The sequence below is a fragment of the Brachyhypopomus gauderio genome, chromosome 1, assembly GCF_052324685.1.
Source record: "Brachyhypopomus gauderio isolate BG-103 chromosome 1, BGAUD_0.2, whole genome shotgun sequence".
Lineage (NCBI taxonomy): Eukaryota > Metazoa > Chordata > Actinopteri > Gymnotiformes > Hypopomidae > Brachyhypopomus > Brachyhypopomus gauderio.
The window spans coordinates 39562250-39585925 of NC_135211.1; positions in this window are offsets into that span (position 1 = coordinate 39562250).

Below are 23676 nucleotides of genomic sequence, written 5' to 3' on the forward strand. Positions count from 1 at the left end.
GAAGACTCGGAGCACATACATTGGAAGGTGGTGCACCAGACGCAGCGACAGGAGCATCAGTTTTACTGGAGTGGTAAGTCAACAACAACTTGTCAACGTTAATCGACGCTTGGATAAACTCTGATAAAGTGAGGGCTTCACTACGACAGGCGAGTTCAACCTGGATGTCGTCTCGCAGAACACGGCGGAAAACCGTTTTCAAGGCAGATTCACTCCAACCGCTTCCTGCAGCTAGCGTACGAAACTCCCTAGCATAATCGGCAGCACTGCGTTGTTCTTGTTTGATTTCGTAGAGCCGATCTCCCACATCACGTCCGTCTGCGGGATGATCGAAAACAGCCCGGAACACTGCGGTGAACTGACTCTCCGACTGGAGGACAGGGTCCTGGCTTTCCCACAACGCTGTACCCCAGGCGCCTGCTACTCCCGTGAGGAACGACAGGATAAAGTGGACTCTGTGTAACTCGGCCTGGAACCGGGCTGGATGATACGTGAAGTATATGGAGCATTGCATGAGGAAATTTCGACAGCGATCAGGAGATCCATCGTAGCGTTCCGGTTCTGCTGCAGGAACACTCACGGAGGTGGGAGCAGAGGTCGTGACGAGGCAGACAGCCTCCTGAAGGGCAGTGATGTTAGTTCCCTGACTCCGTATGATATCCGTGAGTTGGTGGACCGTTTCCGTGAGAGTCGCGATGGTTACTTCTGCTGGATCCATTTGAAGGCGAAGTATTTCTGTAACGTATTGAACAGGCAGAGAGGGATCCAAATGCGGAAGAACACCGCTTTTATTGAAATGAGACGCTGGTACAAACACAGGCAGGTGAATCACGAGTACTAGGATCAGTAGTAACAGCGTTTTCTTGGTGTGGTCAGGACGGTCCAGGGCCATACCGGGGGAGCAGAAGTCAGGAGGTACAGAGGGATTAGGCAGGAGACAAGGTCGGGGACGTAAGCGAGGGTCAGGACACAGGAGAGCAGACAGGATATAGAAAGGCTTGGTACGCGGCATGAGTCGGCAATACTTCGCAACTGAGATGTGCTGGTGAAGTGCTTAAGTAAGGCTGAAGGGGGCGTGGTAATGAGGGGCAGGTGAGGTTGATTAAGAAAGATCAGGTGGCATTCCTGACATTAAGCTATGTCTTATTTTGTTTGAATGTCTGATCAATATGCCACGCTGAACTCGTGTCATACGTGTTGGCAATGTTGAGGTCACAGGAGTTCGTCCCCCCCCTCTGATTTAAATAAACGTAGTTCTCTACAGTGATTGTGTCTGACTCCTGACTCTGCAGTATTACAGTTAGTCTGTGTATTTTTACCCCATGTTTTCATTGTTGCTGAATATTTACATTTATGGCATTTGGCAGACGCCCTTATCCAGAGCGACTTACATTTTTATCTCATTTTTTATACAAGTGAGCAATTAAGAGTTAAGGGCCTTGCTCAGGGGCACCTCAGTCACGGCCTCAGGTCTGGGAATCAAACCCACAGCCCTCCGGTCACAAGACCAGTTCCCTAACCACTAGGCCATGACTGCCCTTGTATGAATACTGTATGTAGCCTCATGCGTTTTCTACATCCCGGTTTGTGTTTAGTGATTTGTGTTTTGTTGTTTAAGCTTCATTTGTTGTATTTGGCCTTGTTTTGTTTCTTAGCCTCTGTTGTAGTTTCAGTCCTGTTTCTTGTTTGCTTTTGTTTATCATGTCTGTTTTTTTAGGTACCCTAATGTCCGTGGTTTTTAGGTACCCTAAAAAAACAGCAGGTTATGCCTAATGCTGTTATTTGTGTATTTCTTTATTGCTTGTGATGTGAAGGTCCTAGCTTACTGAAGTCCTACTTCTTTTTCTCACGCCAGTTTCTGTCTACATGTCCGCCTTGAGTGAAATGAGCAATCAGAGGACAGCCAAGGTTGAGTGACATTTTCACGGACCTGTATGAGGGGAGAGAGAGAGAGCACATGTGCAGGTTTAAGAGGTGAGGAGATCGTGCAGAGAGATTATCACACTTATTTCCCCAAAACTAAAATCTTACTATGCTGGTCCTAAGTATAGTGGTACCGGCTATGTTTTGATCCTGGAGCAATTATATCTCTGTAGCACGTAACTGTGTTTCTCACACTGCTATAGGTGTTTTCTTTTCTTTCTGCGAGCTTGCAAGTGAACCTCAATGAGGTGCAAGGTAACAGCCATCCTTCTTCACAGTCATGATGGTTTGATTCTCCTAATGTTCGTGGTGGATAAACCCACAGGACAGGTGCTTATCTAAATATCATGGCATGCATGTAGATGATGCTTTGACTACTGCCTACCTGAACATTATTGCAGACCAAGTACATTCAGTCATACCAACCACTGGTTTTCCCTAACGACCTTCCCTAATCCTTGGATATCAAGAAACTCCTAGCATATTTGTGCCAGTTACCACAGGACACCCTCAGTGAACCAATGAACACCCTCAGGTCTTGTGGAGTCCATGCCTCGGGGATTTTTTGAGCATGAGAGGGACTTATACAATTTTAGGCAGGTGGACACAATTTTAATATTAAGGTTGATCTGTCTGTCTTTCTGAGAGCTATAGGTTTTCCATGTGAACACTAACAAACTAGCTTGTGAGGCCTTGTGTGCGCCTTAGACCTGTGTGAGTTGCTAATTCAGATAAATGCTGCAAACCTAAACATCTAACCCCAGCCCTAATGCTAACACCTAACCCCAGCCCTAGTGCTAACGCTAACACCTAACCCCAGTCCTAACGCTAATGCTAACACCTAACCCAGCCCTAATGCTAACACCTAACCCCAGCCCTAACGCTAACACCTAACCTCAGCCCTAACGCTAGGGTTGCCACCTAGGTCTGACAAAAAACAAGGACACTGTCATACTGACACGGCGAGTGTAAATTGTTGAGGGGGGGGGGCGAACGTAAGTTGTTGACGGTGGTGGGGGGGGGCTTGGGGGGGGCGAACGTAAGTTGTTGACGGTGGGGGTTTAAAATGGACACAGCGAGGAAAAAAAGACAGGAAAAAAAGACAGATTTAACATGTGCAGAAACAGTCTGAATCGTGGTTTGAATTAACCTAGTAAAAACCGGGACATTAAATGATTTTTTTTTGCCGGGACCGAATATTAAAAGGAAGGAAAACCGGGACAGCCCGGGAAAACCGGGACGGTCACGTGAAATCGGGACGGTCACGTGAAAACCAGGACAGTCCCGGGAAAACCGGGACAGTCCCGGGAAAACCGGGACAGGTGGCAACACTACCTAAAGCTAACACCTAACCCCAGCCCTAACGCTAACGCTAACACCTAACCTTTACGCTAACACCTAACCTCAGCCCTAATGCTAACACCTAACCTCAGCCCTAACGCTAACACCTAACCCCAGCCCTAACGCTAAGGCTAACCCCAGCCCTAAAGCTAACCTGCAAGCCAGCATTCAACAAAGGCACAGGAAACCCAAACGGACACTCTGCAGATCAAGCCACCAGACAAACAGGATACAAGAAACCAAACTCTTAGTAGATTTATAAATGCATTAAAGTGTGTGTGCAGGATCACAGTGATGAACTAATCATAATTCAATGTATTAAAGTGTGTGTGCACACTAACGATGATGAACTAATCATAATTAAATGTATTAAAGTGTGTGTGTACACTGACAGTGATGAACTAACCATAACTACATGTATTAAAGTGTGTGTGCACACTGACAGTGATGAACTAATCATAACTAAATGTCTTAAAGTGTGTGTGCACACTGACAGTGGTGAACTAATCATAACTAAATGTATTAAAGTGTGTGTGCACACTGACAGTGATGAACTAATCATAACTAAATGTATTAAAGTGTGTGTGCACACTGACAGTGATGAACTAATCATAACTAAATGTATTAGAGTGTGTGTGCACACTGACAGTGATGAACTAATCATAACTAAATGTATTAGAGTGTGTGTGCACACTGACAGTGATGAACTAATCATAACTAAATGTATTAAAGTGTGTGTGTGTACACTGACAGTGATGAACTAATCATAACTAAATGTATTAGAGTGTGTGTGTACACTGACAGTGATGAACTAACCATAACTACATGTATTAAAGTGTGTGTGCACACTGACAGTGATGAACTAATCATAACTAAATGTATTAAAGTGTGTGTGCACACTGACAGTGGTGAACTAATCTTAACTAAATGTATTAAAGTGTGTGTGCACACTGACAGTGGTGAACTAATCATAACTAAATGTATTAGAGTGTGTGTGTGTACACTGACAGTGGTGAACTAATCATAACTAAATGTATTAGAGTGTGTGTGTGTACACTGACAGTGATGAACTAATCATAACTAAATGTATTAGAGTGTGTGTGTGTGTGTACACTGACAGTGGTGTGTGTCCCTCCCTCACCCTGAGAATTTGTCAACAACAGAGTTCCTGCAAATTAACACAGGAAACCAACACTGAGACCCTGCAGCTCAAACAAGTACCAGAGCACAGCACATTGTCCTCTATAACTGATCTCAGATCTGTTTCATACTTATGCACAGCACACTGTCCTCTTATCACAGATCTCAGATCTGTTTCATACTTATGCACAGCACACTGTCCTCTATCACTGATCTCAGATCTGTTTCATACTTATGCACAGCACACTGTCCTCTTATCACTGATCTCAGATCTGTTTCATACTTATGCACAGCACACTGTCCTCTTATCACTGATCTCAGATCTGTTTCATACTTATGCACAGCACACTGTCCTCTTATCACTGACCTGTTCTGCATTAAGAACTTGTTTAAATGTCTATATGAAAAACCCATATGAAACTGGTGACCATGATCATGCCGTATGGTCCCAGCAGGGCTGGGTGAGGATTTAGTTGCTGGGAAAGCCAGTGCTAGCTGTGAAAGTGAGGGGGCGGGGCTGAGTCTGGGACACACCTCTTGCAGGCTTAGTTCATTGAAACACTGAAGAAGGGAAGGGCCTACCTGATGAGCCCTGGTCTTGTATTGGCTGGAATGAAGTAGTTCTAACTACTGGCACGGAGTGTTACATCATATCCTGTGTATGTGTACAATTACACATCAGGCCCCCTATCCTAAAGCAGGAGCCCAGAGTCAATTTTGATTGGACAATCAATCAGGAATTAGCCAGTTATCTTCTGTTGTTGGGTTTCACACAAACGTGGAGCTCTGTGGCCCCAGCAGGAGGCCCCAGCTTTCATTCTTACACACTTGCACTTTGCTGGAATGGAAACTCTTGTGGTTTCTCTGCCTCAGACACGATGGTGTGAGAACATAAGCTGCAGCAGGCAGCCTATAATCACTCTCTGCACACACACTGATCTGAGATCAGCCAAACACTCACTGATCTTAGATCAGCTGAACATTCTCTCTGCACACACACTGATCTTAGATCAGCCAAACACTCACTGATCTTAGATCTGTTGAATACTCACTGATCTTAGACCTGTTCACTGATTTAGGATCTGCTGAACACTCACTGATCTAAGACCTGTTTCACATTCTCTCTGCTCCCTCACTGTACATTCTCAGCACACTCACTGGTCTGGGTATGCTAAACCTTTAGCATTGCCAGACCTGATCCAGAATCAGCCTAAATCTCTTGATTTATAAGTCGAATATTACACTCTACCTCAAACCTCCACTGACACTGTGATTAATATTTCAGACCTGATTATGAAATTACTTCACACTCAGCACTTAATTTCTATTAAAGGGGGCAATTGTGCAAAATTTTACATATGTAAAGTTTATAATGCAGAGTTATATTTCCTCTATTTTACAGCTCTGTATTCAACAAAACCATCTTTCAGGAACCATGTGATTAGTTTGCATGTCTCTTATTGGTTGCTTATATGGTGAAAAATGGAGATGACGTGGACCAATCAGATCAAAAGATCAAAAGATACTCAAGACCATTCTCCGTTCAGCATTAGTCTCTGAGATGGAGAGATCAAGAATTGTTCTTATCACCCTCATGTGTAAGTGATCTGGTGTGAGGAGTCTCTATGATGGAATACTTTATTTAACAACTATTTACGGATCCTTCACGGATCTGTACATCTGGTGTTTGAGTAACGGTCAGATATCTTGCAGGTGTTTTGGTGTCCAATCAGAAGAGGGTCTGTGGAGAAGTGGAGATGAGCGTTAAACGAGGAGACAGCGTCACTCTCTACAGCGACTGTGTTTGGGAGACTGGATCTAACATAGTGTGGTTGAGAACCTGCTCTCAGGAGAACCAGCCTTACCCAGTGATACCAGAGGAGAACCTGGTCCACAGTTCTCACCCTCATTACACATATGTGTGGAATTCCTCCAGCCGTACTTTTGATCTGCTGATCAGTAGGATCGTGGGATCAGATGTAGGCCTGTACTACTGTGCTCGCCATGAGATCTCCAGAAATGAATACCATGATGGAAACAGGACCACTAGACTGACTCTCATCAGTAAGATCACTGATTTCTTTTCTTGTAAAATTAGAGGTGTACATTTATTGTGGTGTTACAACATATTGTTTTCTTTACATTGTCATTAAACTTAATGAATAGTGCAAAACCATTAACATGTATTGCTCTTAGTGGATAGTGGTATTGTGTTATAGCTGTATAGCAAAACTAGCTATAGTTGTATGGCCCCTTAAATTCATGGAGTTTCACTTCCTTGTTGATTTCAGACCCTGGTTCTGACACCCCCCACCCCACCTACACCTCCACCCCTCCTGTACCAGAGGGTGGTGTCTGCTGGACGCTGCTGATCACTGTGTGTCCTGTGTGTGTTCTCCTCTCCTCACTCCTCTCCTCCACCTGTGTCTACTGTCTCTGTCACAAGAGACATCCAGCTGGTGTGTATCATGACCTAGCTGTTACCATCATATAGCTTTCTCCATCTGATTCTGTTTTCCTGTGTTTTCTTTTTTAAATGAGTCTCCAATCATTAATAGTGTCACGTTGTGGACTCCGGCCCCTCCCTTTTGGGCGTGTGTCTACGTCGTCTACATCTACTCGTCTGCGTCTGTGTATCTCCGTGGGTGTGGTTGTGTCTTGTGATAATCTGTCTCACCTGTGGCTCATCTCGTAATCACATGGGGTTGATGTGGTTTGTCTATTTAATGTGCGCTCGCGCAGTGTCCTGTGCTCGTCGTTGTCTGAGTCATACACGTGTGTGTGTTTTGCTGTGTTCTGTGTGTGCTGTCTGTGCTACTTGTAAATTAAAACGTCACGTTTGTTGAACGTCAAGAAGGATTTCTGTCTCGTTCTTGGCTACGCCTCGACCGTGACAAATAGCAAGCAACCTTACAACAATTGATGTTATAGAATTTGATTTAGCTTTTGCTGAGATTATCTCTTTTCCATGAAAGTCAGGGTTAATCTAATGGTTATATTACAGAGATAAAATGGCAAATTATCAGTAACAATGCATTTTATGCTTCTACAACACTGTAGTGAGATCATGTGATCAGCCGGATCTGAAGGTGGCTGGAATGACTGGGACACATGCAGGATGAATTATACTCTGAATAAGACTGGGCGCGGTCAGGGTGAGATCAGGGCGGGGCAAATGCAGGACCAGGGCGGGGCCAGGGCAGGGTCAGGGCAGAACTTCATTAACTTTCAAACTTTATTTTTGGTAAATATGTCTTTATTTCCACAGGTGTAAAGGAAGATAATCAGGTAGAGTGACAAAAATTCAAACTTGACATGTACAAACACACACACACATACACACACACACTCACGGTACACACACACACACACACACACACACATGCGTGCGCACGCACACACACACAATTACCAGCGATATGTACTGTAGTAGTGTTGTAGTAGAGCTCTGCAGTAATGCTGCAGTAGAGTACTGTAGTAGAATTGTAGTAGTGCTGTAGTAGAGAATCCATGACATTTAGACAATTACCAGTGATATGTACTGTAGTAGTACTGTAGTAGTGCTGTAGTAGAGTACTGTAGTGGAGTACTGTATTAGTACTGTAGTAGTACTGTGGTGGAGTACTGTAGTAGTACTGTAGTGGAACTGTAGTAGTGCTGTAGTAGTGCTGTAGTAGAGAATCCATGACATTTAGACAATTACCAGTGATATGTACTGTAGTAGTACTGTAGTAGTGCTGTAGTAGAGTAATGTAGTGGAGTACTGTATTAGTACTGTAGTAGAATACTGTAGTAGTACTGTAGTGGAACTGTAGTAGTGCTGTAGTAGTGCTGTAGTAGAGTACTATAGTGGAGTACTGTATTAGTACTGTAGTAGAGTACTGTAGTAGTACTGTAGTGGAACTGTAGAAGTACTGTAGTAGTACTGTAGTAGTGCTGTAGTAGAGAACCCATGGCATTTAGACAATTACCAGTGATATTCTGGTCAAAACACAACCTACATACACAAGGACAAACAATCCTCAGGCGAACCCACTAAGGCAGGCGTACTCAACTAAAACTGTCCGCGGTCCAATTTTGGCAGATACCTGTGACCTGAGGTCCGGTGCGGCGGGGGTAACGAACGTAAGTTGTTGAGCGGGGGGGGGGGGGGGGGGGGTGCGCGAACGGTGGAGGCGTTTATACTTTCGCGAGCGTCACTGCAGTGTTCTCCGAAACGATAGGCGTTTTGTCCGAAACGATATGTGGTAGAAACACCCCTCAAAACAGGGGAATGAACATTTACCTGACCAATTTTAATGTTGCTATATGTTTCAGGTTTGAAAAGTGCTGGAATTTAGGTTAAAGTACTTTAAAATGCTTGAAATTGTAACTACTTGGTTTCACAACAAATATCTGTCTGACTGAATAGTTCTCTTGTATTAGGTTAACAAATACGAGCCTCTTGTAATTCCAGGACGAAACATGAGAGAACGTGAAGACGTGAAGATTGGGCGTTTTTTAAATAAACAACCATTAAATAATGTGATAAAAAGCGAATTATTTCGAGTATATGTATAAATATTTAACTTAATTATGTTTAACATGCTGGGAAATATTGAAATGGACCTTGAAAGTGACGTACAAGTGCTTGAATTCCACCTTATAAAGGTGTATGAACCCAGAAAACGTGACTTTGTTCATTGCGCTGAAGCGCGGCGCGAAGTTACAAAATTCGAGAGGTGCACGACCTCGCGAACCGACAGCGCGCGAGGCACTCGCGCACACGCGGAGCCACAGCGATTACGTCATTTTCGCCGCGCGGACCCTCGCGCCGCTCGCGAAGCGTCAACCAGGCAGGCTTGTTGTTGAGCGGGGGTGGGGGGTGTCGAACGTAAGTTGTTGAGCGGGGGTGGCAAACGTAACACTCGTGACGGAGTGTTTTTTCAATAGCCCTGAAATAAATGCTCCGGTTTTGTTTTGGTCCGTATCCAGTTAATCAGGAATGAGATTGGGTCCGGACAGGACTGCGTTCGGGTCCGGATCCGGACCGCGGTCCGCCAGTTGAGTACCCCTGCACTAAGGGGTGTCAACCACCCTAGGGGCGGGGACACATGACATCACAAACACTGCCACTGCTGAAGGAGGCAGCCAGCAGGGGGCTTCTTATCACACACAAGTACTCATGCCATATTTTGCATATATATATATATATATACACTGTATTTTCTGGACTATAGAGTGCACCTCAATATAAGCCGCACCTACCAAGTTAAAAAAAAAAAAGGAAAATGAACTGAATACAGTGAGTCCCCGCTTAACGATGGGTTTGGTTAACGATGGACCAGAGTTACGGCCGACTTTTTTTTATTTTGCGCACTGCGCGGAGGAGCAGTGGCAGCGTAGTGGAGTGTTGTGTACGATAAGCTGAAGCAGCGCAGCCTCCACCGCAGCTCATCTCGGTAACGTGATCGCTCTTTCTCACGCTGTACGCATGCACAAGATCATTATTAGTTTTTTCTATACTGTATTTACTATCAAAGCGTATCTAAATCTAGGGTCACGCTTAATGACGAAAACTGGTTTACGACGGACTTTTTTCATGTGCGACAGTTTTGGCTTTCAGTCAGTGTTTATCCACGCATAAAGACGCTACAGATTATATTGTCGATTTATGTTTCTATGCATAAATAAGAGCTAGACTTTCATTATCCATCACAGCAAACGGCACGGCATTATCTATGTTCAAAGCCACATTGGTGTTCATTTTTTAAAATAAAAAACACACTGGCTATACCGAAGTTCACCTCTGACCACGACTTTGCAGTATTACAGCAGTATTATGTCTAAATATCTAGTTAGTACAAAACTAGTGTGCTCAGTGAACTAACTTATAATCACTGTAATTCCCGAATATCATCTGTAGCGTCTTTATGTGTAAGCAAACGAGGGGAGTCAGAATTTGGCACAACACGTTGGTTTGAAAAAAATTCTCCATCGTGCCTGCTGCTTGCATGTGCTAATTGAAAATGAGCACTTTCTTCTTTGACTTACAACTTTGTCCTACCACCTGATTAAATTTCTGCTCCGCCCCCTGACAGGTGAAGAAAAATCTACAGAAAAGCCACACCTCTGTATAAGCCGCTTCGTTCAAATCGTGGGGAAAAAAGTAGCGGAAAATATAGTCCAGAAAATATGGTATATATATATATATATATATATATATATATATATATATATAGTGTAAATTAAACTTTTAGAGTGTTATAGGACCAGTTTTTTAAATGCTGCATGCATTTAAATCCATTGCAGGCTGGAGATGAGGTTTGTTACACCTCACTGGACTTCATCAGCAGAGGACAGAAACACCCCAAGAAGAAGAGAGTTCAAAACTCTGATTTCAGTACTTATGCTGAGGTCAGAACTAGTGCAGTGTAGAACTGTGGAGGAGGATTAAAGTAGGTGGAGGTTCACTATAGGAGGTGGATCACTGTAGGGGGAGGATTAAAGTAGGTGGAGGATTACTGTAGGAGGTGGATCATTGTATGTGGAGGATTACTGCAGGGAGTGGATTACTGTAGGAGGTGGATCACTGTATGTGGAGGATTACTGCAGGGAGTGGATTACTGTAGGTACTGTAGGAGGTTGATAACTGTGGGTGGAGGATTACTGTAGGTGGTAGATTTCAAGCCGCCAAAATCATGAAATGTTTCATCAGAACTTTAATGACTAATTCGCAATTTCATTTAATGCTAAAATAAACAAAATTTTCAGCCATTTCAAATAGATTCAATTGTTCATTTATTGTTCATTTTTGCCTTACAATAACAATAAAATTATAAATACTTAGCCATTCATGAATCATTCATTAGACTGTGAAATTGTACCCAATTTTTGTGTCATACCATAGAACCTTCAGTTTTCGCACATTCTAAATCACATTAGTTACATCATAATGAAGACGTAAAGGCCCCTCCCCCTTCTTGTCCCCACAGTGATGCTCATGATGTGGCAGGGGATTTGTGATGTAATAAATACTGTCACTTTTCTTAAGTCAGAAACATATGCACACACTGGCACTCAGTGATGGCTAAGTTACCTTGAAAAAGTAATCTGATTACTGATTACTCCTTTTAAAAGTAACTTAGTTACGTTACTGATTACTTGATTTTAAAAGTAACTACGTTAGATTACAAGTTACTTTAGTAGTTACATTCAGCAGCAAAATTAATTTTTCCAATACTCACTTTATTGGAAGTGCATTTTTAACAGTAACAATGTATTGAAGCAGGTTCGGTAACCGAGGCAGAAACTGCTTAATCCAAAAATCCCAAGGAGGGAAACTTTATTGATAACGCAACCCTGGTGCGCACAGGCCCCGCCCCCCAGTGTCTCTTAAAGGGCCAGACTCCTTGAGTGGTCAAGTGTCCAAGTGTCCGTTAGGGAATTCACCGTGAGGAGTAGTAGTCGCTACAGTATCTCCTGACATTACGTTTTTGTAGCTGCGCTGTATTATTTGTACATTTATTTGTTAATGTAATACCTGCGAACTGTTCAGTCAGACAGCTATTTGTTGTGAAATGAAATACCATTACAATTTCAAGCATTTTAATGTAGGCTACGTTAGTCAAAATTCCAGCACTTTTCAAATGTGGAACACAATGCAACATTAAAGTTTGTCAGGTAAATGTTCCTTCCCCTGTATTTGAGGGGTGTTTCTTTATACTACCACATATCGTTACAGGAGGACACTGCAAAAAATGCCTTGTAAAACGTGCTCGCGCTCTCACAGGGTCGCGCACATCGTGCGGAGTCGAGCGCTACGGTCAGACGCAAAAGTAGAACTGAGCCAAGAAGAAAGCAAAAATATATATTTTTACTAAGGAAAATCAAAATAGTAACACACAGTTATTTGGATAAGTAACTTTCATCTGATTACTGGACTGGAAATAGTAGCGCATTTTATTACTCGTTACTGAAAAAAGCGGATTAGAGTAACGCGTTACTAAGTAACGCGTTACTGACATCACTGCTGGCACTACACGCCCACACACAGGAACCAAACTGAGGCCCTGCAGCAGTGTGTGTCTCTTTAAGCACAGGCTTTTTCAGGCCTTTTTTTTCACCCTTTACTGTGGGCTTCATTGTTCTTTACATCACTGTAACCTTCATGACTAACAGGTGTATCAGTCATAACCAGTGTTGTGAATAACGCCGTTAAAAGTAACGGCGATAGGTAATGGCGTCATTTTGTCAGTAACGGGATAATATAATTAATTACTTTTCTTGTCGTTACAACGGTGTTGACATTACTGGTCATTAAAAGTGGTGCGTTACTATATATTGATATACTAACAGTAATACGAGCGGACCCCTGCCCAGGCTAGTGAGGAGTAACAGATCTCGATAGGTCACAGTTCTCGGTGTAACACCTGTTTAACTTAACAAGTCAGTAAGCGATTGGCTAAGGCAGCGTTATGGTAGCCAATCAGAGCCAGTGTTTTTACACGCGTGCCGAAGCATGCCAGTGACACACGACACAAATGGAGAAGAGGCAGAAATGGCAAGTCAGGAGCAAGCCAAAGGAAAATTAGCATTTTCAAGGTGGCGATATAAACATTATTTAAGAAAATACTTGAAGTTCCTGAATGTCTACCAGACTGGGTATTTAATTTATTTAAATAAGAATAGAGGTTTCATTGTTAAGTTTACTTCTGTTGTGAACAATCCAGTTGTCTCAGGTTGAGAGAATTTCATTTAAATTGATAGATGTAAATGCACTTTATGTAGTGTAACTGTTTACTTTTGCTTTTTTTTCAAAGATTTGGGATTTTAAAGGATTTTATCCTGCACTGGTCTGTTGATGTGCAAAAAATGTCAAAAGTTAAACACCTTTATGATCTACTCATTTCAATTGACTGTGAAAACTGCTTTTTTAAAAAATCCTTATTCATTGGCACTGTGACGGGCAGGTGTGAGCAACTAAAAAGGAAGCGATCACGCCAAGTCTCAGGGAAATAGGATGGTTTAATAGAAAGTGTGCAAACCAAAAACCCGTGCATGGTTCCAGATTAAGGAAATAATAACCAGCAGTCAACTGGTACAAAGACAAGACATATATAGACGAACAAACGACCCTCAGGTGAGACGGATCACGGGTCCCGCCCACCTGAGGGACGAACATCACGTGACCAAAAACAGGACTGCTGCCGCTGTAACCGGGGGCGACCGGCAGAGGGCCCCCCCACAATGTGACAATGTAATGTTGTCACGGTACAGCCCCTGACCCCTCCCCTTTGGACGATGTAAGGATCTGGTGGATTCCTCACGGTTGTTTATGGGATTAATAATAATAATAATAAATAAAAAAAGAAACATTAAAGGAGATAAGACAAAAAGAAAATGTTAAAAGAAATTAAAGATAAAATATTAAAATAACATAAAAAGTAAAAAAGTAAAGTAAATAAGATAAAACTATTAAGATAATTAGAAATAGAAAATAATAGACAACATAATGTAATAAAGTAAATAAGATCGAGAGTTTCTTAACTAAAAGCAGATCTAAACAGGAATGTTTTGAGACTGTTCTTAAAACAGTGAAATGCCTCTAAGCTCTTCAGGAAGAGAATTCCAGAGCTTTGGGCCATAGTGGCTAAAAGCACCCTCGCCAATCTTTAATCGGCTTTTAGGAATCACCAGTAGATTACTGTTTGAAGACCTGAGAGACCTGACTGGAACATATCTAACCATCATTTCACTGAGGTAAAGAGGGGCAAGACCATGAAGACATTTAAAGACCATGACTAGAACCTTAAAATCTATTCTAAAGCTGACAGGTAACCAGTGCAGTGAGTGGAGTGCAGGTGTAATATAATCTCTCTTTCTCCTGCGGGTCAGAACCCTTGCAGCCACGTTCTGAACTCGCTGTAGGTGTGAAATAGAGCTATTTGGAAGAGCAGATAGAACAGCGTTACAATAATCCAGCCTTGATGTGATAAATGCATGGACAAGTTTTTCACTATCAGCAGGAGAGAGCATATCTCGGACCTTAGCGATGTTTCGAAGATGAAAGTAAGCTGTCTTGCATGTAGTCATGATGTGTGATTTGAAGCTGAGCTCATTATCAAAGGTGACGCCCAGGTTCTTAACACATTGTCTGGCATTCAGATTCATTTGATTTAAATAAGTCTGGACATCATTCCTTTGTGAATCACTGCCAAGAACAAGAACCTCTGTCTTCTGTTTATTTAACTGCAGAAAATTGTCAGACATCCATGTCTGTATATCATCTATGCAGTCAAACAGTGAGCTAATAGATTTTAGGGCTTTAGGTTCTAGCGAAATATAAAGTTGATATATGATATCAAGATCCCGTGGTTGCGTTTTTGCTGTGTCGGGCACAGGCTACCACGGAAGAGGAAATGGCAGAAGATCTGCACCAAGCTGCGCAGTGGGTAGGTGTGGCGAGAGAGACACCTGCCTTCCTCCAGAGACTCCTTGCCTCTGAGAGTCTGCTCCATAGAGCTTTATTGCAATGGAGAGGAAGACAAGACTCCAGAGGGTGAGTTCGAGGAGGAGGAGGGGTCAGAGGAGGAGAAGAGCTCCCCTCCGTCTGTATACTCGGCCCCTACCAAGTATTACGGCGAGGGTGATGAAGAGGAGGAAGGCTACCCTCCGTCTGTATACTCGGCCCCTACCAAGTATTACGGCGAGGGTGATAAAGAGGAGGAAGGCTACCCTCCGTCTGTATACTCTGCCCCCACCGAGTATTACGGCGAGGGTGAGGAAGAAGAGATCAGCCCTCCTCCATCCCTGTACTCGGCTCCTAGTGAGTGTTACGGGGAGGAGGTGAGTTCCCCTCCGTCCGGGTACTCAGACCTCACAGAGTGTGAGGACGAGGAAGACAGCCAGCCTCTGTCTGAGTACTCGGACCATGAGCCGTGTACGGAGGAGGAGGACAGTACCTCACAGTACTCCGCCGAGACTGTGAGGGGGAGGAAAGGTCAGAGGGAGGGCGTTTCCCCCAATTACTCCGAGAGAAGCGCGATGGACTACTCCCAGGGCAAGAGCCCGGTGGAGCCCATGAGCTGGAGCCCAGGCGGTGAGGAGGAGATGAAAACGGAGGACAACGTTCTCACCGACAGGCCAGGAGGGCGATCACTGGGAGGAGGGGAAGTTTGTGAATGTCCCGTTTTTTGTGTCTAATGTCTTTTCCCCCGTGTTCCCAGGGAGGGTGTTCTAGGCGGTTTGTGGCGGACTCTTCACCGAGGGCAATCACCTCCCAGACGCAGGACTGAAGGCTCCGGATCCGCCCATCAGTGTGGGTTCGGGGCATTCAGTTCTATTGGCACCCCGGGACGGGTAGTGCCCTTGGTGAGGGGCTCTGTCACAGTACAGCTCCCGACCCCACCCCTTTGGGCGTGTGTTTCTGTCGTCTGCGTCTAGTCGTCTGTGTCTGTGTATCTCCGTGGGTGTGGTTGTGTCCGAGTGTGATTATCAGTCTCACCTGTGGCTCGTCTCTCGTCATCACTTGGGGTTTATGTGGTTCGTCTTTTTAATGTGCGTTTGCGCAGTGTCCCGTGCTCGTCTTTGTCTGAGTCTCACACGTTTGTGTTTGTTATACGTGCGCTGTCTGCGCTGTTTGTTCACTCAATAAAAGTGACATTTAAGTGTGCGAGCCGGATTTCATGTGCTTTTATAGATCTGCCATCAATATTTTTAACACAAGCTTCTTTTCCACACTAGTACCAAACCGTTACTAATGTCATGTCAGGCTGCCCATGATCGGTTAATGTTTTTTTTCCATATGTTGTTCTAGTGATCATGGAAGTGTTTGTGGTGGGTTCTCAGCATAATTATGTTACTAAACATCTCCAGCATCTGGACTGATTCAGTGATTGTTATGTATGCAAAACCCAACAGCACATATTCAAATGCCAAACATTAGTAACAAGACAGAGATCAACAAGTAGAGTTGCAAAAATCTCTGTGTTGACCCAGTCAGCATAGCCCTGGACCATTAAACCATCCCAGCACCATAATCCTGCACCATTAAACCATCCCAACACCTTGATCCTGCACCATTAAACCATCCCAGTCCCACGATCCAGCAGCTCTGAGCGTAGTTTGTACGTGTTCCGTGCTGATCTGTATTCATGTGGAGATGTGGGTGGTGCAGATACTGTCCTGAACTGATCAGCCTTGCGCTGGAGAAAGACCTGCAGCTCACACATGTTCCTTTTACAGTCCATTTTGTAAATACTGATGGTGTAAATTCAGCACTATAGGTGTCAATGTGGGTGTCTCTGTACTCCAGAGTGACTGTGTGATTTATTATTGTTATTTCTTTACTGGTTACAGCAGCACAAGTTGAACAGAAGTGTAATGTCCAATCACAGATCCAGAAACACCCCCAAATTGATACGGTACTGTGACAAATACTTGTGGATACACACACATATACATTTTCTTTAAATGAATGTTTGGATTGTAACACTTGACTAAAATTACATGATTTTAACACCACAGCAGGCTGGAGGAGATGAGGTTTGTTACACCTCACTGAACGTCCTGAGTGGAGGACAGAAACACTCCAAGAAGAACTCTGATTTCAGTACTTATTCTGAGGTCAGAACTGGTAGAGTGTAGAACTACTGAGGAAGACCAGTTTCCAGGAAGCAGCGTGAGATGATTGTGCTTCGGCAGCTGAAGGTGTGAAAACCTGGAGTGTTCACTCTGTTCACTCTTAAGAGAACTCTTCTGTGTACAGGTGTAACTGTAGGTGACTCGTTTCTATTTACAACACTGTCTCCTGTTTTTCCTACACAAGGATGTTTTCATATTTACTGCTCACAGTTGTGTTTTATACGCTGGAGATTTTTATAATACTCATATTGTGCTGTTTCACAGTATTTCTAAAGGTTCACTAACGTTTGGTTTTGTGTTTTACATTGGCCATATTAAACTTCTGTGTATCCATTACAATTGAGGGGGCTATTGATGTTGTTTAATGTGCCTTTAAGACTGATAATTGTGAAATGGCAATGCACCGTATGTGCAACAGGTGGCTTGCAGTGCCTGCAGACAATCACCAGAGGGAGCCAGAAATCAATCAGAGGCTTGTTAGTTTAATTCCCCTCAGGTGTCTTCACCCTGTATTAGTAGCTTCACAAAAGCCCAGACTTTAGTAATCTTGGTGTAGGTTACACGTGTGCAAACTTGATGGTAGATGATATCTGTGGTTTCTCCTGTTTTCTTGGTTTTCTTTCCGTATTCTGTGAGGATCCGCTGATCCGCTGTCTTAAAGTTGTGACGTTTAAACGTCTGAGGGACGTTGGACAGTTGTTGTGTCTGTCTGTTCACCATCAGCCATCTCCTCCACCTAAAGCTCTGCGGTCCTCTACAGATCTGGTTCAAATGCTGGGATCTAGCATGAATGTGGGGGTCTCTGGGTTTGTTTAGACCCCTCCTGGACGTGAGAATGTAACTGGCATGTCACATGTTCAGAAGTGAAATGAGGTGACCCACAGCCCTGTCTAATTTCTGATTAATGGAAAATGAAATACAAGCTACATGTACAGTATTTCAGAATAACCCACAGTACTGGTGAATTTATAACCAGTACACACCCAGTCTGATAGTAATGGTATGTCTGGCACCTTGCTTTACTGGGTGAGCTACCAGAGCACAAAGTTGTTAAAATGTAATCAAAATGGGTAATAAAAACATGAACTACCATTAATGACCTGATAATAAATGAGCGTGATGACTGATGTCTGTGGAATTAGTAGATTAAATTCTCCACTCCTAAACGTCTGGATCTGATTCCCAACCAGTCAACTTCCTTTCTCCCCACGTCCTCTGCTAGGTGAGCTCTATTACACGCTGTCCGTATTAAAGGTCCTCCTTATCGCCCCCTATGGGCAGGCATGTGGCTGTGCTTGTAATGTCATACATTTCAATATGGCTGTCTTTGTAGTTTCGTTTCAGTATATGATTTGTGTTGAAGGGGGGTTTAAATGTTCCTGTTCAGCTCTGTCTCGGAAATGAAAAGGTCAGTCACAATAACACAGGAAACCCACAACCAGGACAAACGGCTCAGACCTCTTCCACAGCCCTGCACAATGACTGCCTTCAATCACTGATCTCAGATCTGTTTTCTATTTCACATATGTACATTTCAGGCCATTTTTGACAGTAAACCTGATCCAGGATCTGATTAAAGTGATAAAATATCACTGTCCTGCAGTTCCAAAACACTGAGACAGTACAGAGTCCTGTAGGTCCTGCAGACACACAGGACCAGGTGAGAATGTCCAGGTGGGAGTCCTGGACTCTCATCAACTCTCAAACTGATCTAGGATCTGATTTACAGATTAGTGCCTGTGTCAGGTCTGGCTCGGATGCTGCTGCTCCTGCCATCACTAGAGGCTCGCGAGTCAGTACCAGACAAAATAATCATAATCAGCGGTGATCCGCCACACCTGTCAATCTGGTTATTTAATTAAGGAAGTTTGTTGTGACGGATCACTGCTGATTCAACTCTCAAACTGATCTAGAATTCTGATTTACAGAATAGTGCCGTGAGTAAACAGCCTGGGAACCAGTGGTGGCTCATCAGTAGGGGGCGCTGAGCAGCTGCACCCATCAAATTATCCAGAGAATTAATGTTACTTATACAAACTTATGAAAATTATAAATTATTATGAAAATAGTAATACTGGCCATTATCGTTTTCATTATCGAATTTCTGTGATATTACATGTACAGTGTATCGTATACTTCCTTTGTGTGGGGTGCCAGACTAATGGGTGTCTATGTAGGTCCTTAAACTTTTGACTTGTGATCTGGGGACGCTCTTTAATTGGTTGTCTTGAAGTTTGCTGTCACCAGACATGCCCACATTTATTGGTAGCCTATCAGTATAACTTAATTCATCTTGCTCTTATGTGATTGGATTATCCTGGATGATATCCATCAGCATTCTGACAGCTCATTAGTTGACCAAGAAGATGTGGAAGATTTAACATGCTGAACAGTTTACATTTCAAGTTAGCTCATCATTTCTTCAAAATGAAGGAAAATTCAGTTTTATCCTTACAAACAAACTCCTTCAGCAGGCGATCGGTTGAAGAAAAAGGGTAAAGGAGCTTGTAGCGGACAGCCCCAATTTCAGGGTTCATATGGATGGTTGAAATTCTTGAATCTTCTTGGAATTTTGGCTAAAGTGCTTGAAAATGTGTAACGCTTTGCGCGTTGAAAAGCTTGGACGTGGACACAAACGCTGAGGCGAGCGAGATTTATTAAGGGGAATTCCATAATCATAGTCGTTCAAACAGGCAGGGGTCAAAACAGGCAGGCAGTCCGAACAAGACAGATGAACAGGCATGACTAACAGGGAAACAAAAACAACAAAGCCGAAAACTAGGAACGGGAAAGCACAATACTCACCATGATGGCTCCACAAAGAGCAGGAATAACAAATGAACAAAACAATCGATAACTGACATGGGAAACACAGGGACTATAAATACACAGAACTAAACTAGACACAGGTGGAGACACTGATGACAGGGAGGAAACCATAGAAACAGACAACAGGGCGGGATCAATGAGCAGAGAACAACACAGACACCAGGAGCAGGGAAACCAGAGTGACAGTTGAGAGAGGGGGGCGTAGCCCTACGGGACAAAATGTTTGAAATTGTAACTGTATTTCATTTCACAATAAATAACTATCTGATTATTCACTTGTATTATGTTACAAATACCAATGAGAAATTTACCACCTCCAGTAATTCCAGCACAAAACTTGAGAGCATGTGAAGACGTTAAGATTGTGTGTTTTGAAAATAAACTACTATTAAATATAATATATGCTTGTGTATTTCAACCAAAGGGGAGAACAGGCATTTCCACATAAATCCTGGTAACTACGCCTTAGATTAAGATTCTGCGTCGCCTCCTTGCGACGCAGAGCAAGGAGGCGGACACAAAGGCTAAGGAGAGCGAGATTTGTTAAATGGAATTCCAAAGACGTGGTCTTTGTAACAGGCACGGGTCATATCGGGAGGGCAGTCCATACACGAAATGTAAACTGGCATAATGACACAAGGAATAAACAAAGTACTAAGACAATGAACGAATACTCAAAACGCCTGACCTGCTCAGGTACGTACCACAGCGGCGCTGACACACGGTCGGGTGCCACCGGAGAGGTGAAATTGGGGTGACAGACGTATTTCTGAACTCCAGAATGTTTATTGCAGAAGTCCATAAATTCACTTCTGATTGCGAAAAGAGTTTGCCGATCATAAACAATAAGATGATAGGCAGGTCTGATGCATATAACTGCACATAGCACAATAGAGCGGGTAACTGATAAGAGACAAACAAACACAACAAACACACCGGCGCCATATTGAACAAAAAAAAAAGTAAGGACACCACGCAGTAGATTACCAGCGAATGCCTGTAACTTACTTTGCCAAGAAACACAAATAACCATAGACAGCCATACAATTTAAGAACACCAGCAAGTGCCGAGTTAGTGCTCTGGTAAGAACTCAACAAACAGGTGGGTCTTCAGTCTACGCTTGAAGATAGCAATAGACTCTGCAGTCCAAACAGCTAATGGAAGATTGTTCCACCATTTTGAAAGCCAGGACAGAGAATAGTCTGGAGCTTTGTCTTCCATGAGACTTTAAGCATGGAGTTTCGAGTCGAGCCAAGCTTGAGGTTCTGAGTGCTCGCTGTACGGATCGGCTTTTGACCATGGACATCATGTAGGGAGGGGCCAGTCCATTTTTGGCTTTGTAAGCAAGCATCAAGGTTTTATATCTGATGCGTGCCGCTACTGGAAGCCAGTGAAGAGAGCGTAGCAGAGAAGTCACATGTGAGAACTTGGGGAGATTGTAGACCGACTGGTTGAAGACCAGATTTGAAGGTTGAAGATTTTTTTTGGTTGAAGACCGACTGGTCTTCAATCTGTGCTGCAGCATTCTGAATTAGTTGTAGAGGTCTGATGACCCGTAGAGGAAGACCTGCAATTAGGGAATTGCAGTAGTCCAGCTTAGAGATTACTAGAGACTGCACAAGCACTTGAGTAGCTTCCTGTGAAAGGAAGGGTCGTATTCTCTGTATGTTGCAGAGGAGAAATCTGCAGGGTCTGGTCAGTTTTGAAACATGTGTTGAGAAGGACAACTGGTTGTCCAACGTTACACTCTAAACACACGTTCACATGATAAACACTGCTGAAACAATTACCTTAGAAACAGTAACAATTGTTATCACTGAGGTAGATCAAATTTTTTTTATCTAAGCTTTTTTGCCTCTGTACTGATTATGAATGTTTTGGGCTTTTCATGAGATAGTGACTTAATATCTTACAGTAATGACTACTTTACTTAATATCTTACAGTAATTACTACTTTAGCGCATAATTTCTGCATAGACTCACCAAGACCTTTATCAAGAACATCTTATCATATCTACACTCATTTAACCCTGTTCTACAACCCATCCCCCACAGGTTGTTGATTCTCAGCACTGGCACTGGAATGACACTGACTTCATTGATCTTAATAATAATAATAATAATAATAATAATAATAATAATACTGGCTACTAATACTAGCTCTGTGGTGGTCTTGTAAGGATCCTGACCATAGAGACAGGGTGACAGAATGCATAGACAAATACAGTATAAAATACACCTATATGGTAAATGGATTTGATAAAATAGACACAGACTGTAAACAAGACCGATTAGTGTATGCATTCATGATTTTTATTGTTGGCTGCAATGGTGAGAGGATGGTAAGACTCCTGGAAATATGTGTTTGTTTTATTATCAATAGTATCTGGAGATTCAGTGGGGTCACACATTTTGATGGCAGCTGTGTAAAATTATGACTCTTGTGCATAACTATGGTTTAAAGACCTGGCACAGTTTCATCATCTACCATGGAAACATATCGCCCCACCATGACTCCACAATAATAACAGAAAATAAAGAAAAAATAACCCGTAACTTTATTACTCTATATTTAAACATTTTACCCTAAGGGTCAGAATTGCCATTTGTAATGACAGCATCTTGAGCTTGAAGCGGACAGATAGTTTTACATCTCAGGACTTTTGTTTGTGGATAAGTGTAAGACAGAGGCTCTCTGGCACTGTCCATGGTGCTGAAATGTCTGTTATCCCCTTTGGTTGAAATACACAAGCATAACTTCCATGTGTAAGTGGTTTTACCAGCTGTGTAGTGGTTTGGTCCTGTCATATGAGAAGCAGAGACTGACAGGTGAAGCAGTAAGTGGTTTGGTGCCTGTTGTGTATAAAGGACTTATAGAGTGCCAATTCTGCATATTGGACATAATAAACAATGCCATTCTTACCACCCCCTGATATACCAATCATACACTCAGACATAAGCCCTGGTAACTACGCCTTAGATTTATATTTTGTCTAATGTAATCTAGAATGCAGATGCCTGGGTCTTCTACTGATTTGAGTTTCAGATGCTACATTATGCTTGATCTGGTCATGTGACCACATGGAGAGCATGAATGATTGGTGAACTGGACATATGACCACACCTCTCATCCAATCAGATCAGGGGACTCAGGTTAACATCCATATTCAGGTGTCATCCAATCAGATCAGGGGACTCAGGTTAACACCCATATTCAGCTCTCATCCAATCAGATCAGGAGAGTCAGGTTAACATCCATATTCAGGTGTCATCTGAATATCACCCGTCTGGTGTATAACTGTGTTTGTGTTCCTGGACTCTGGATTTCTGGATTTCCCAGTTTGTATTTGTGTCACGGAGCAGCTCCGGACCCCTCCTTTTGGGTGTGTGTTAATGTCGTCTGCGTCTGGTTATGTCCGTATATGTATTTTCGTGGGTGCGGTTGTGAACGTGTTCATTAGTCTCATCTGTGGCTCGTCTCGTGAACACTTGGGGCTTATGTAGTTTGTCTATTTAATGTGCGATCGCGCAATGTCCCTTGCTCGTCTTTGATTGAAGCTTATTGCTACGTCCGTGTATCGTTCAGTGTTATATGTTGCAGTGCTCTATTCACGCCAACTTTTTATGTTAATAAAAGTTATGTATGTTGTCACAACGCACCCGCCTCGTCCTGCCTGCCTCCCCAGAGTTACAGTCTGGTGTATGAATATGTTTGTGTTCCTGGACTCTCTGGATTTTCCAGTTTGTATTTGTTCACTTTGTGGATTATTTTTCTGTTTCACTTCATTTTTGGAATAACCATAGGCCAATAGAAAACA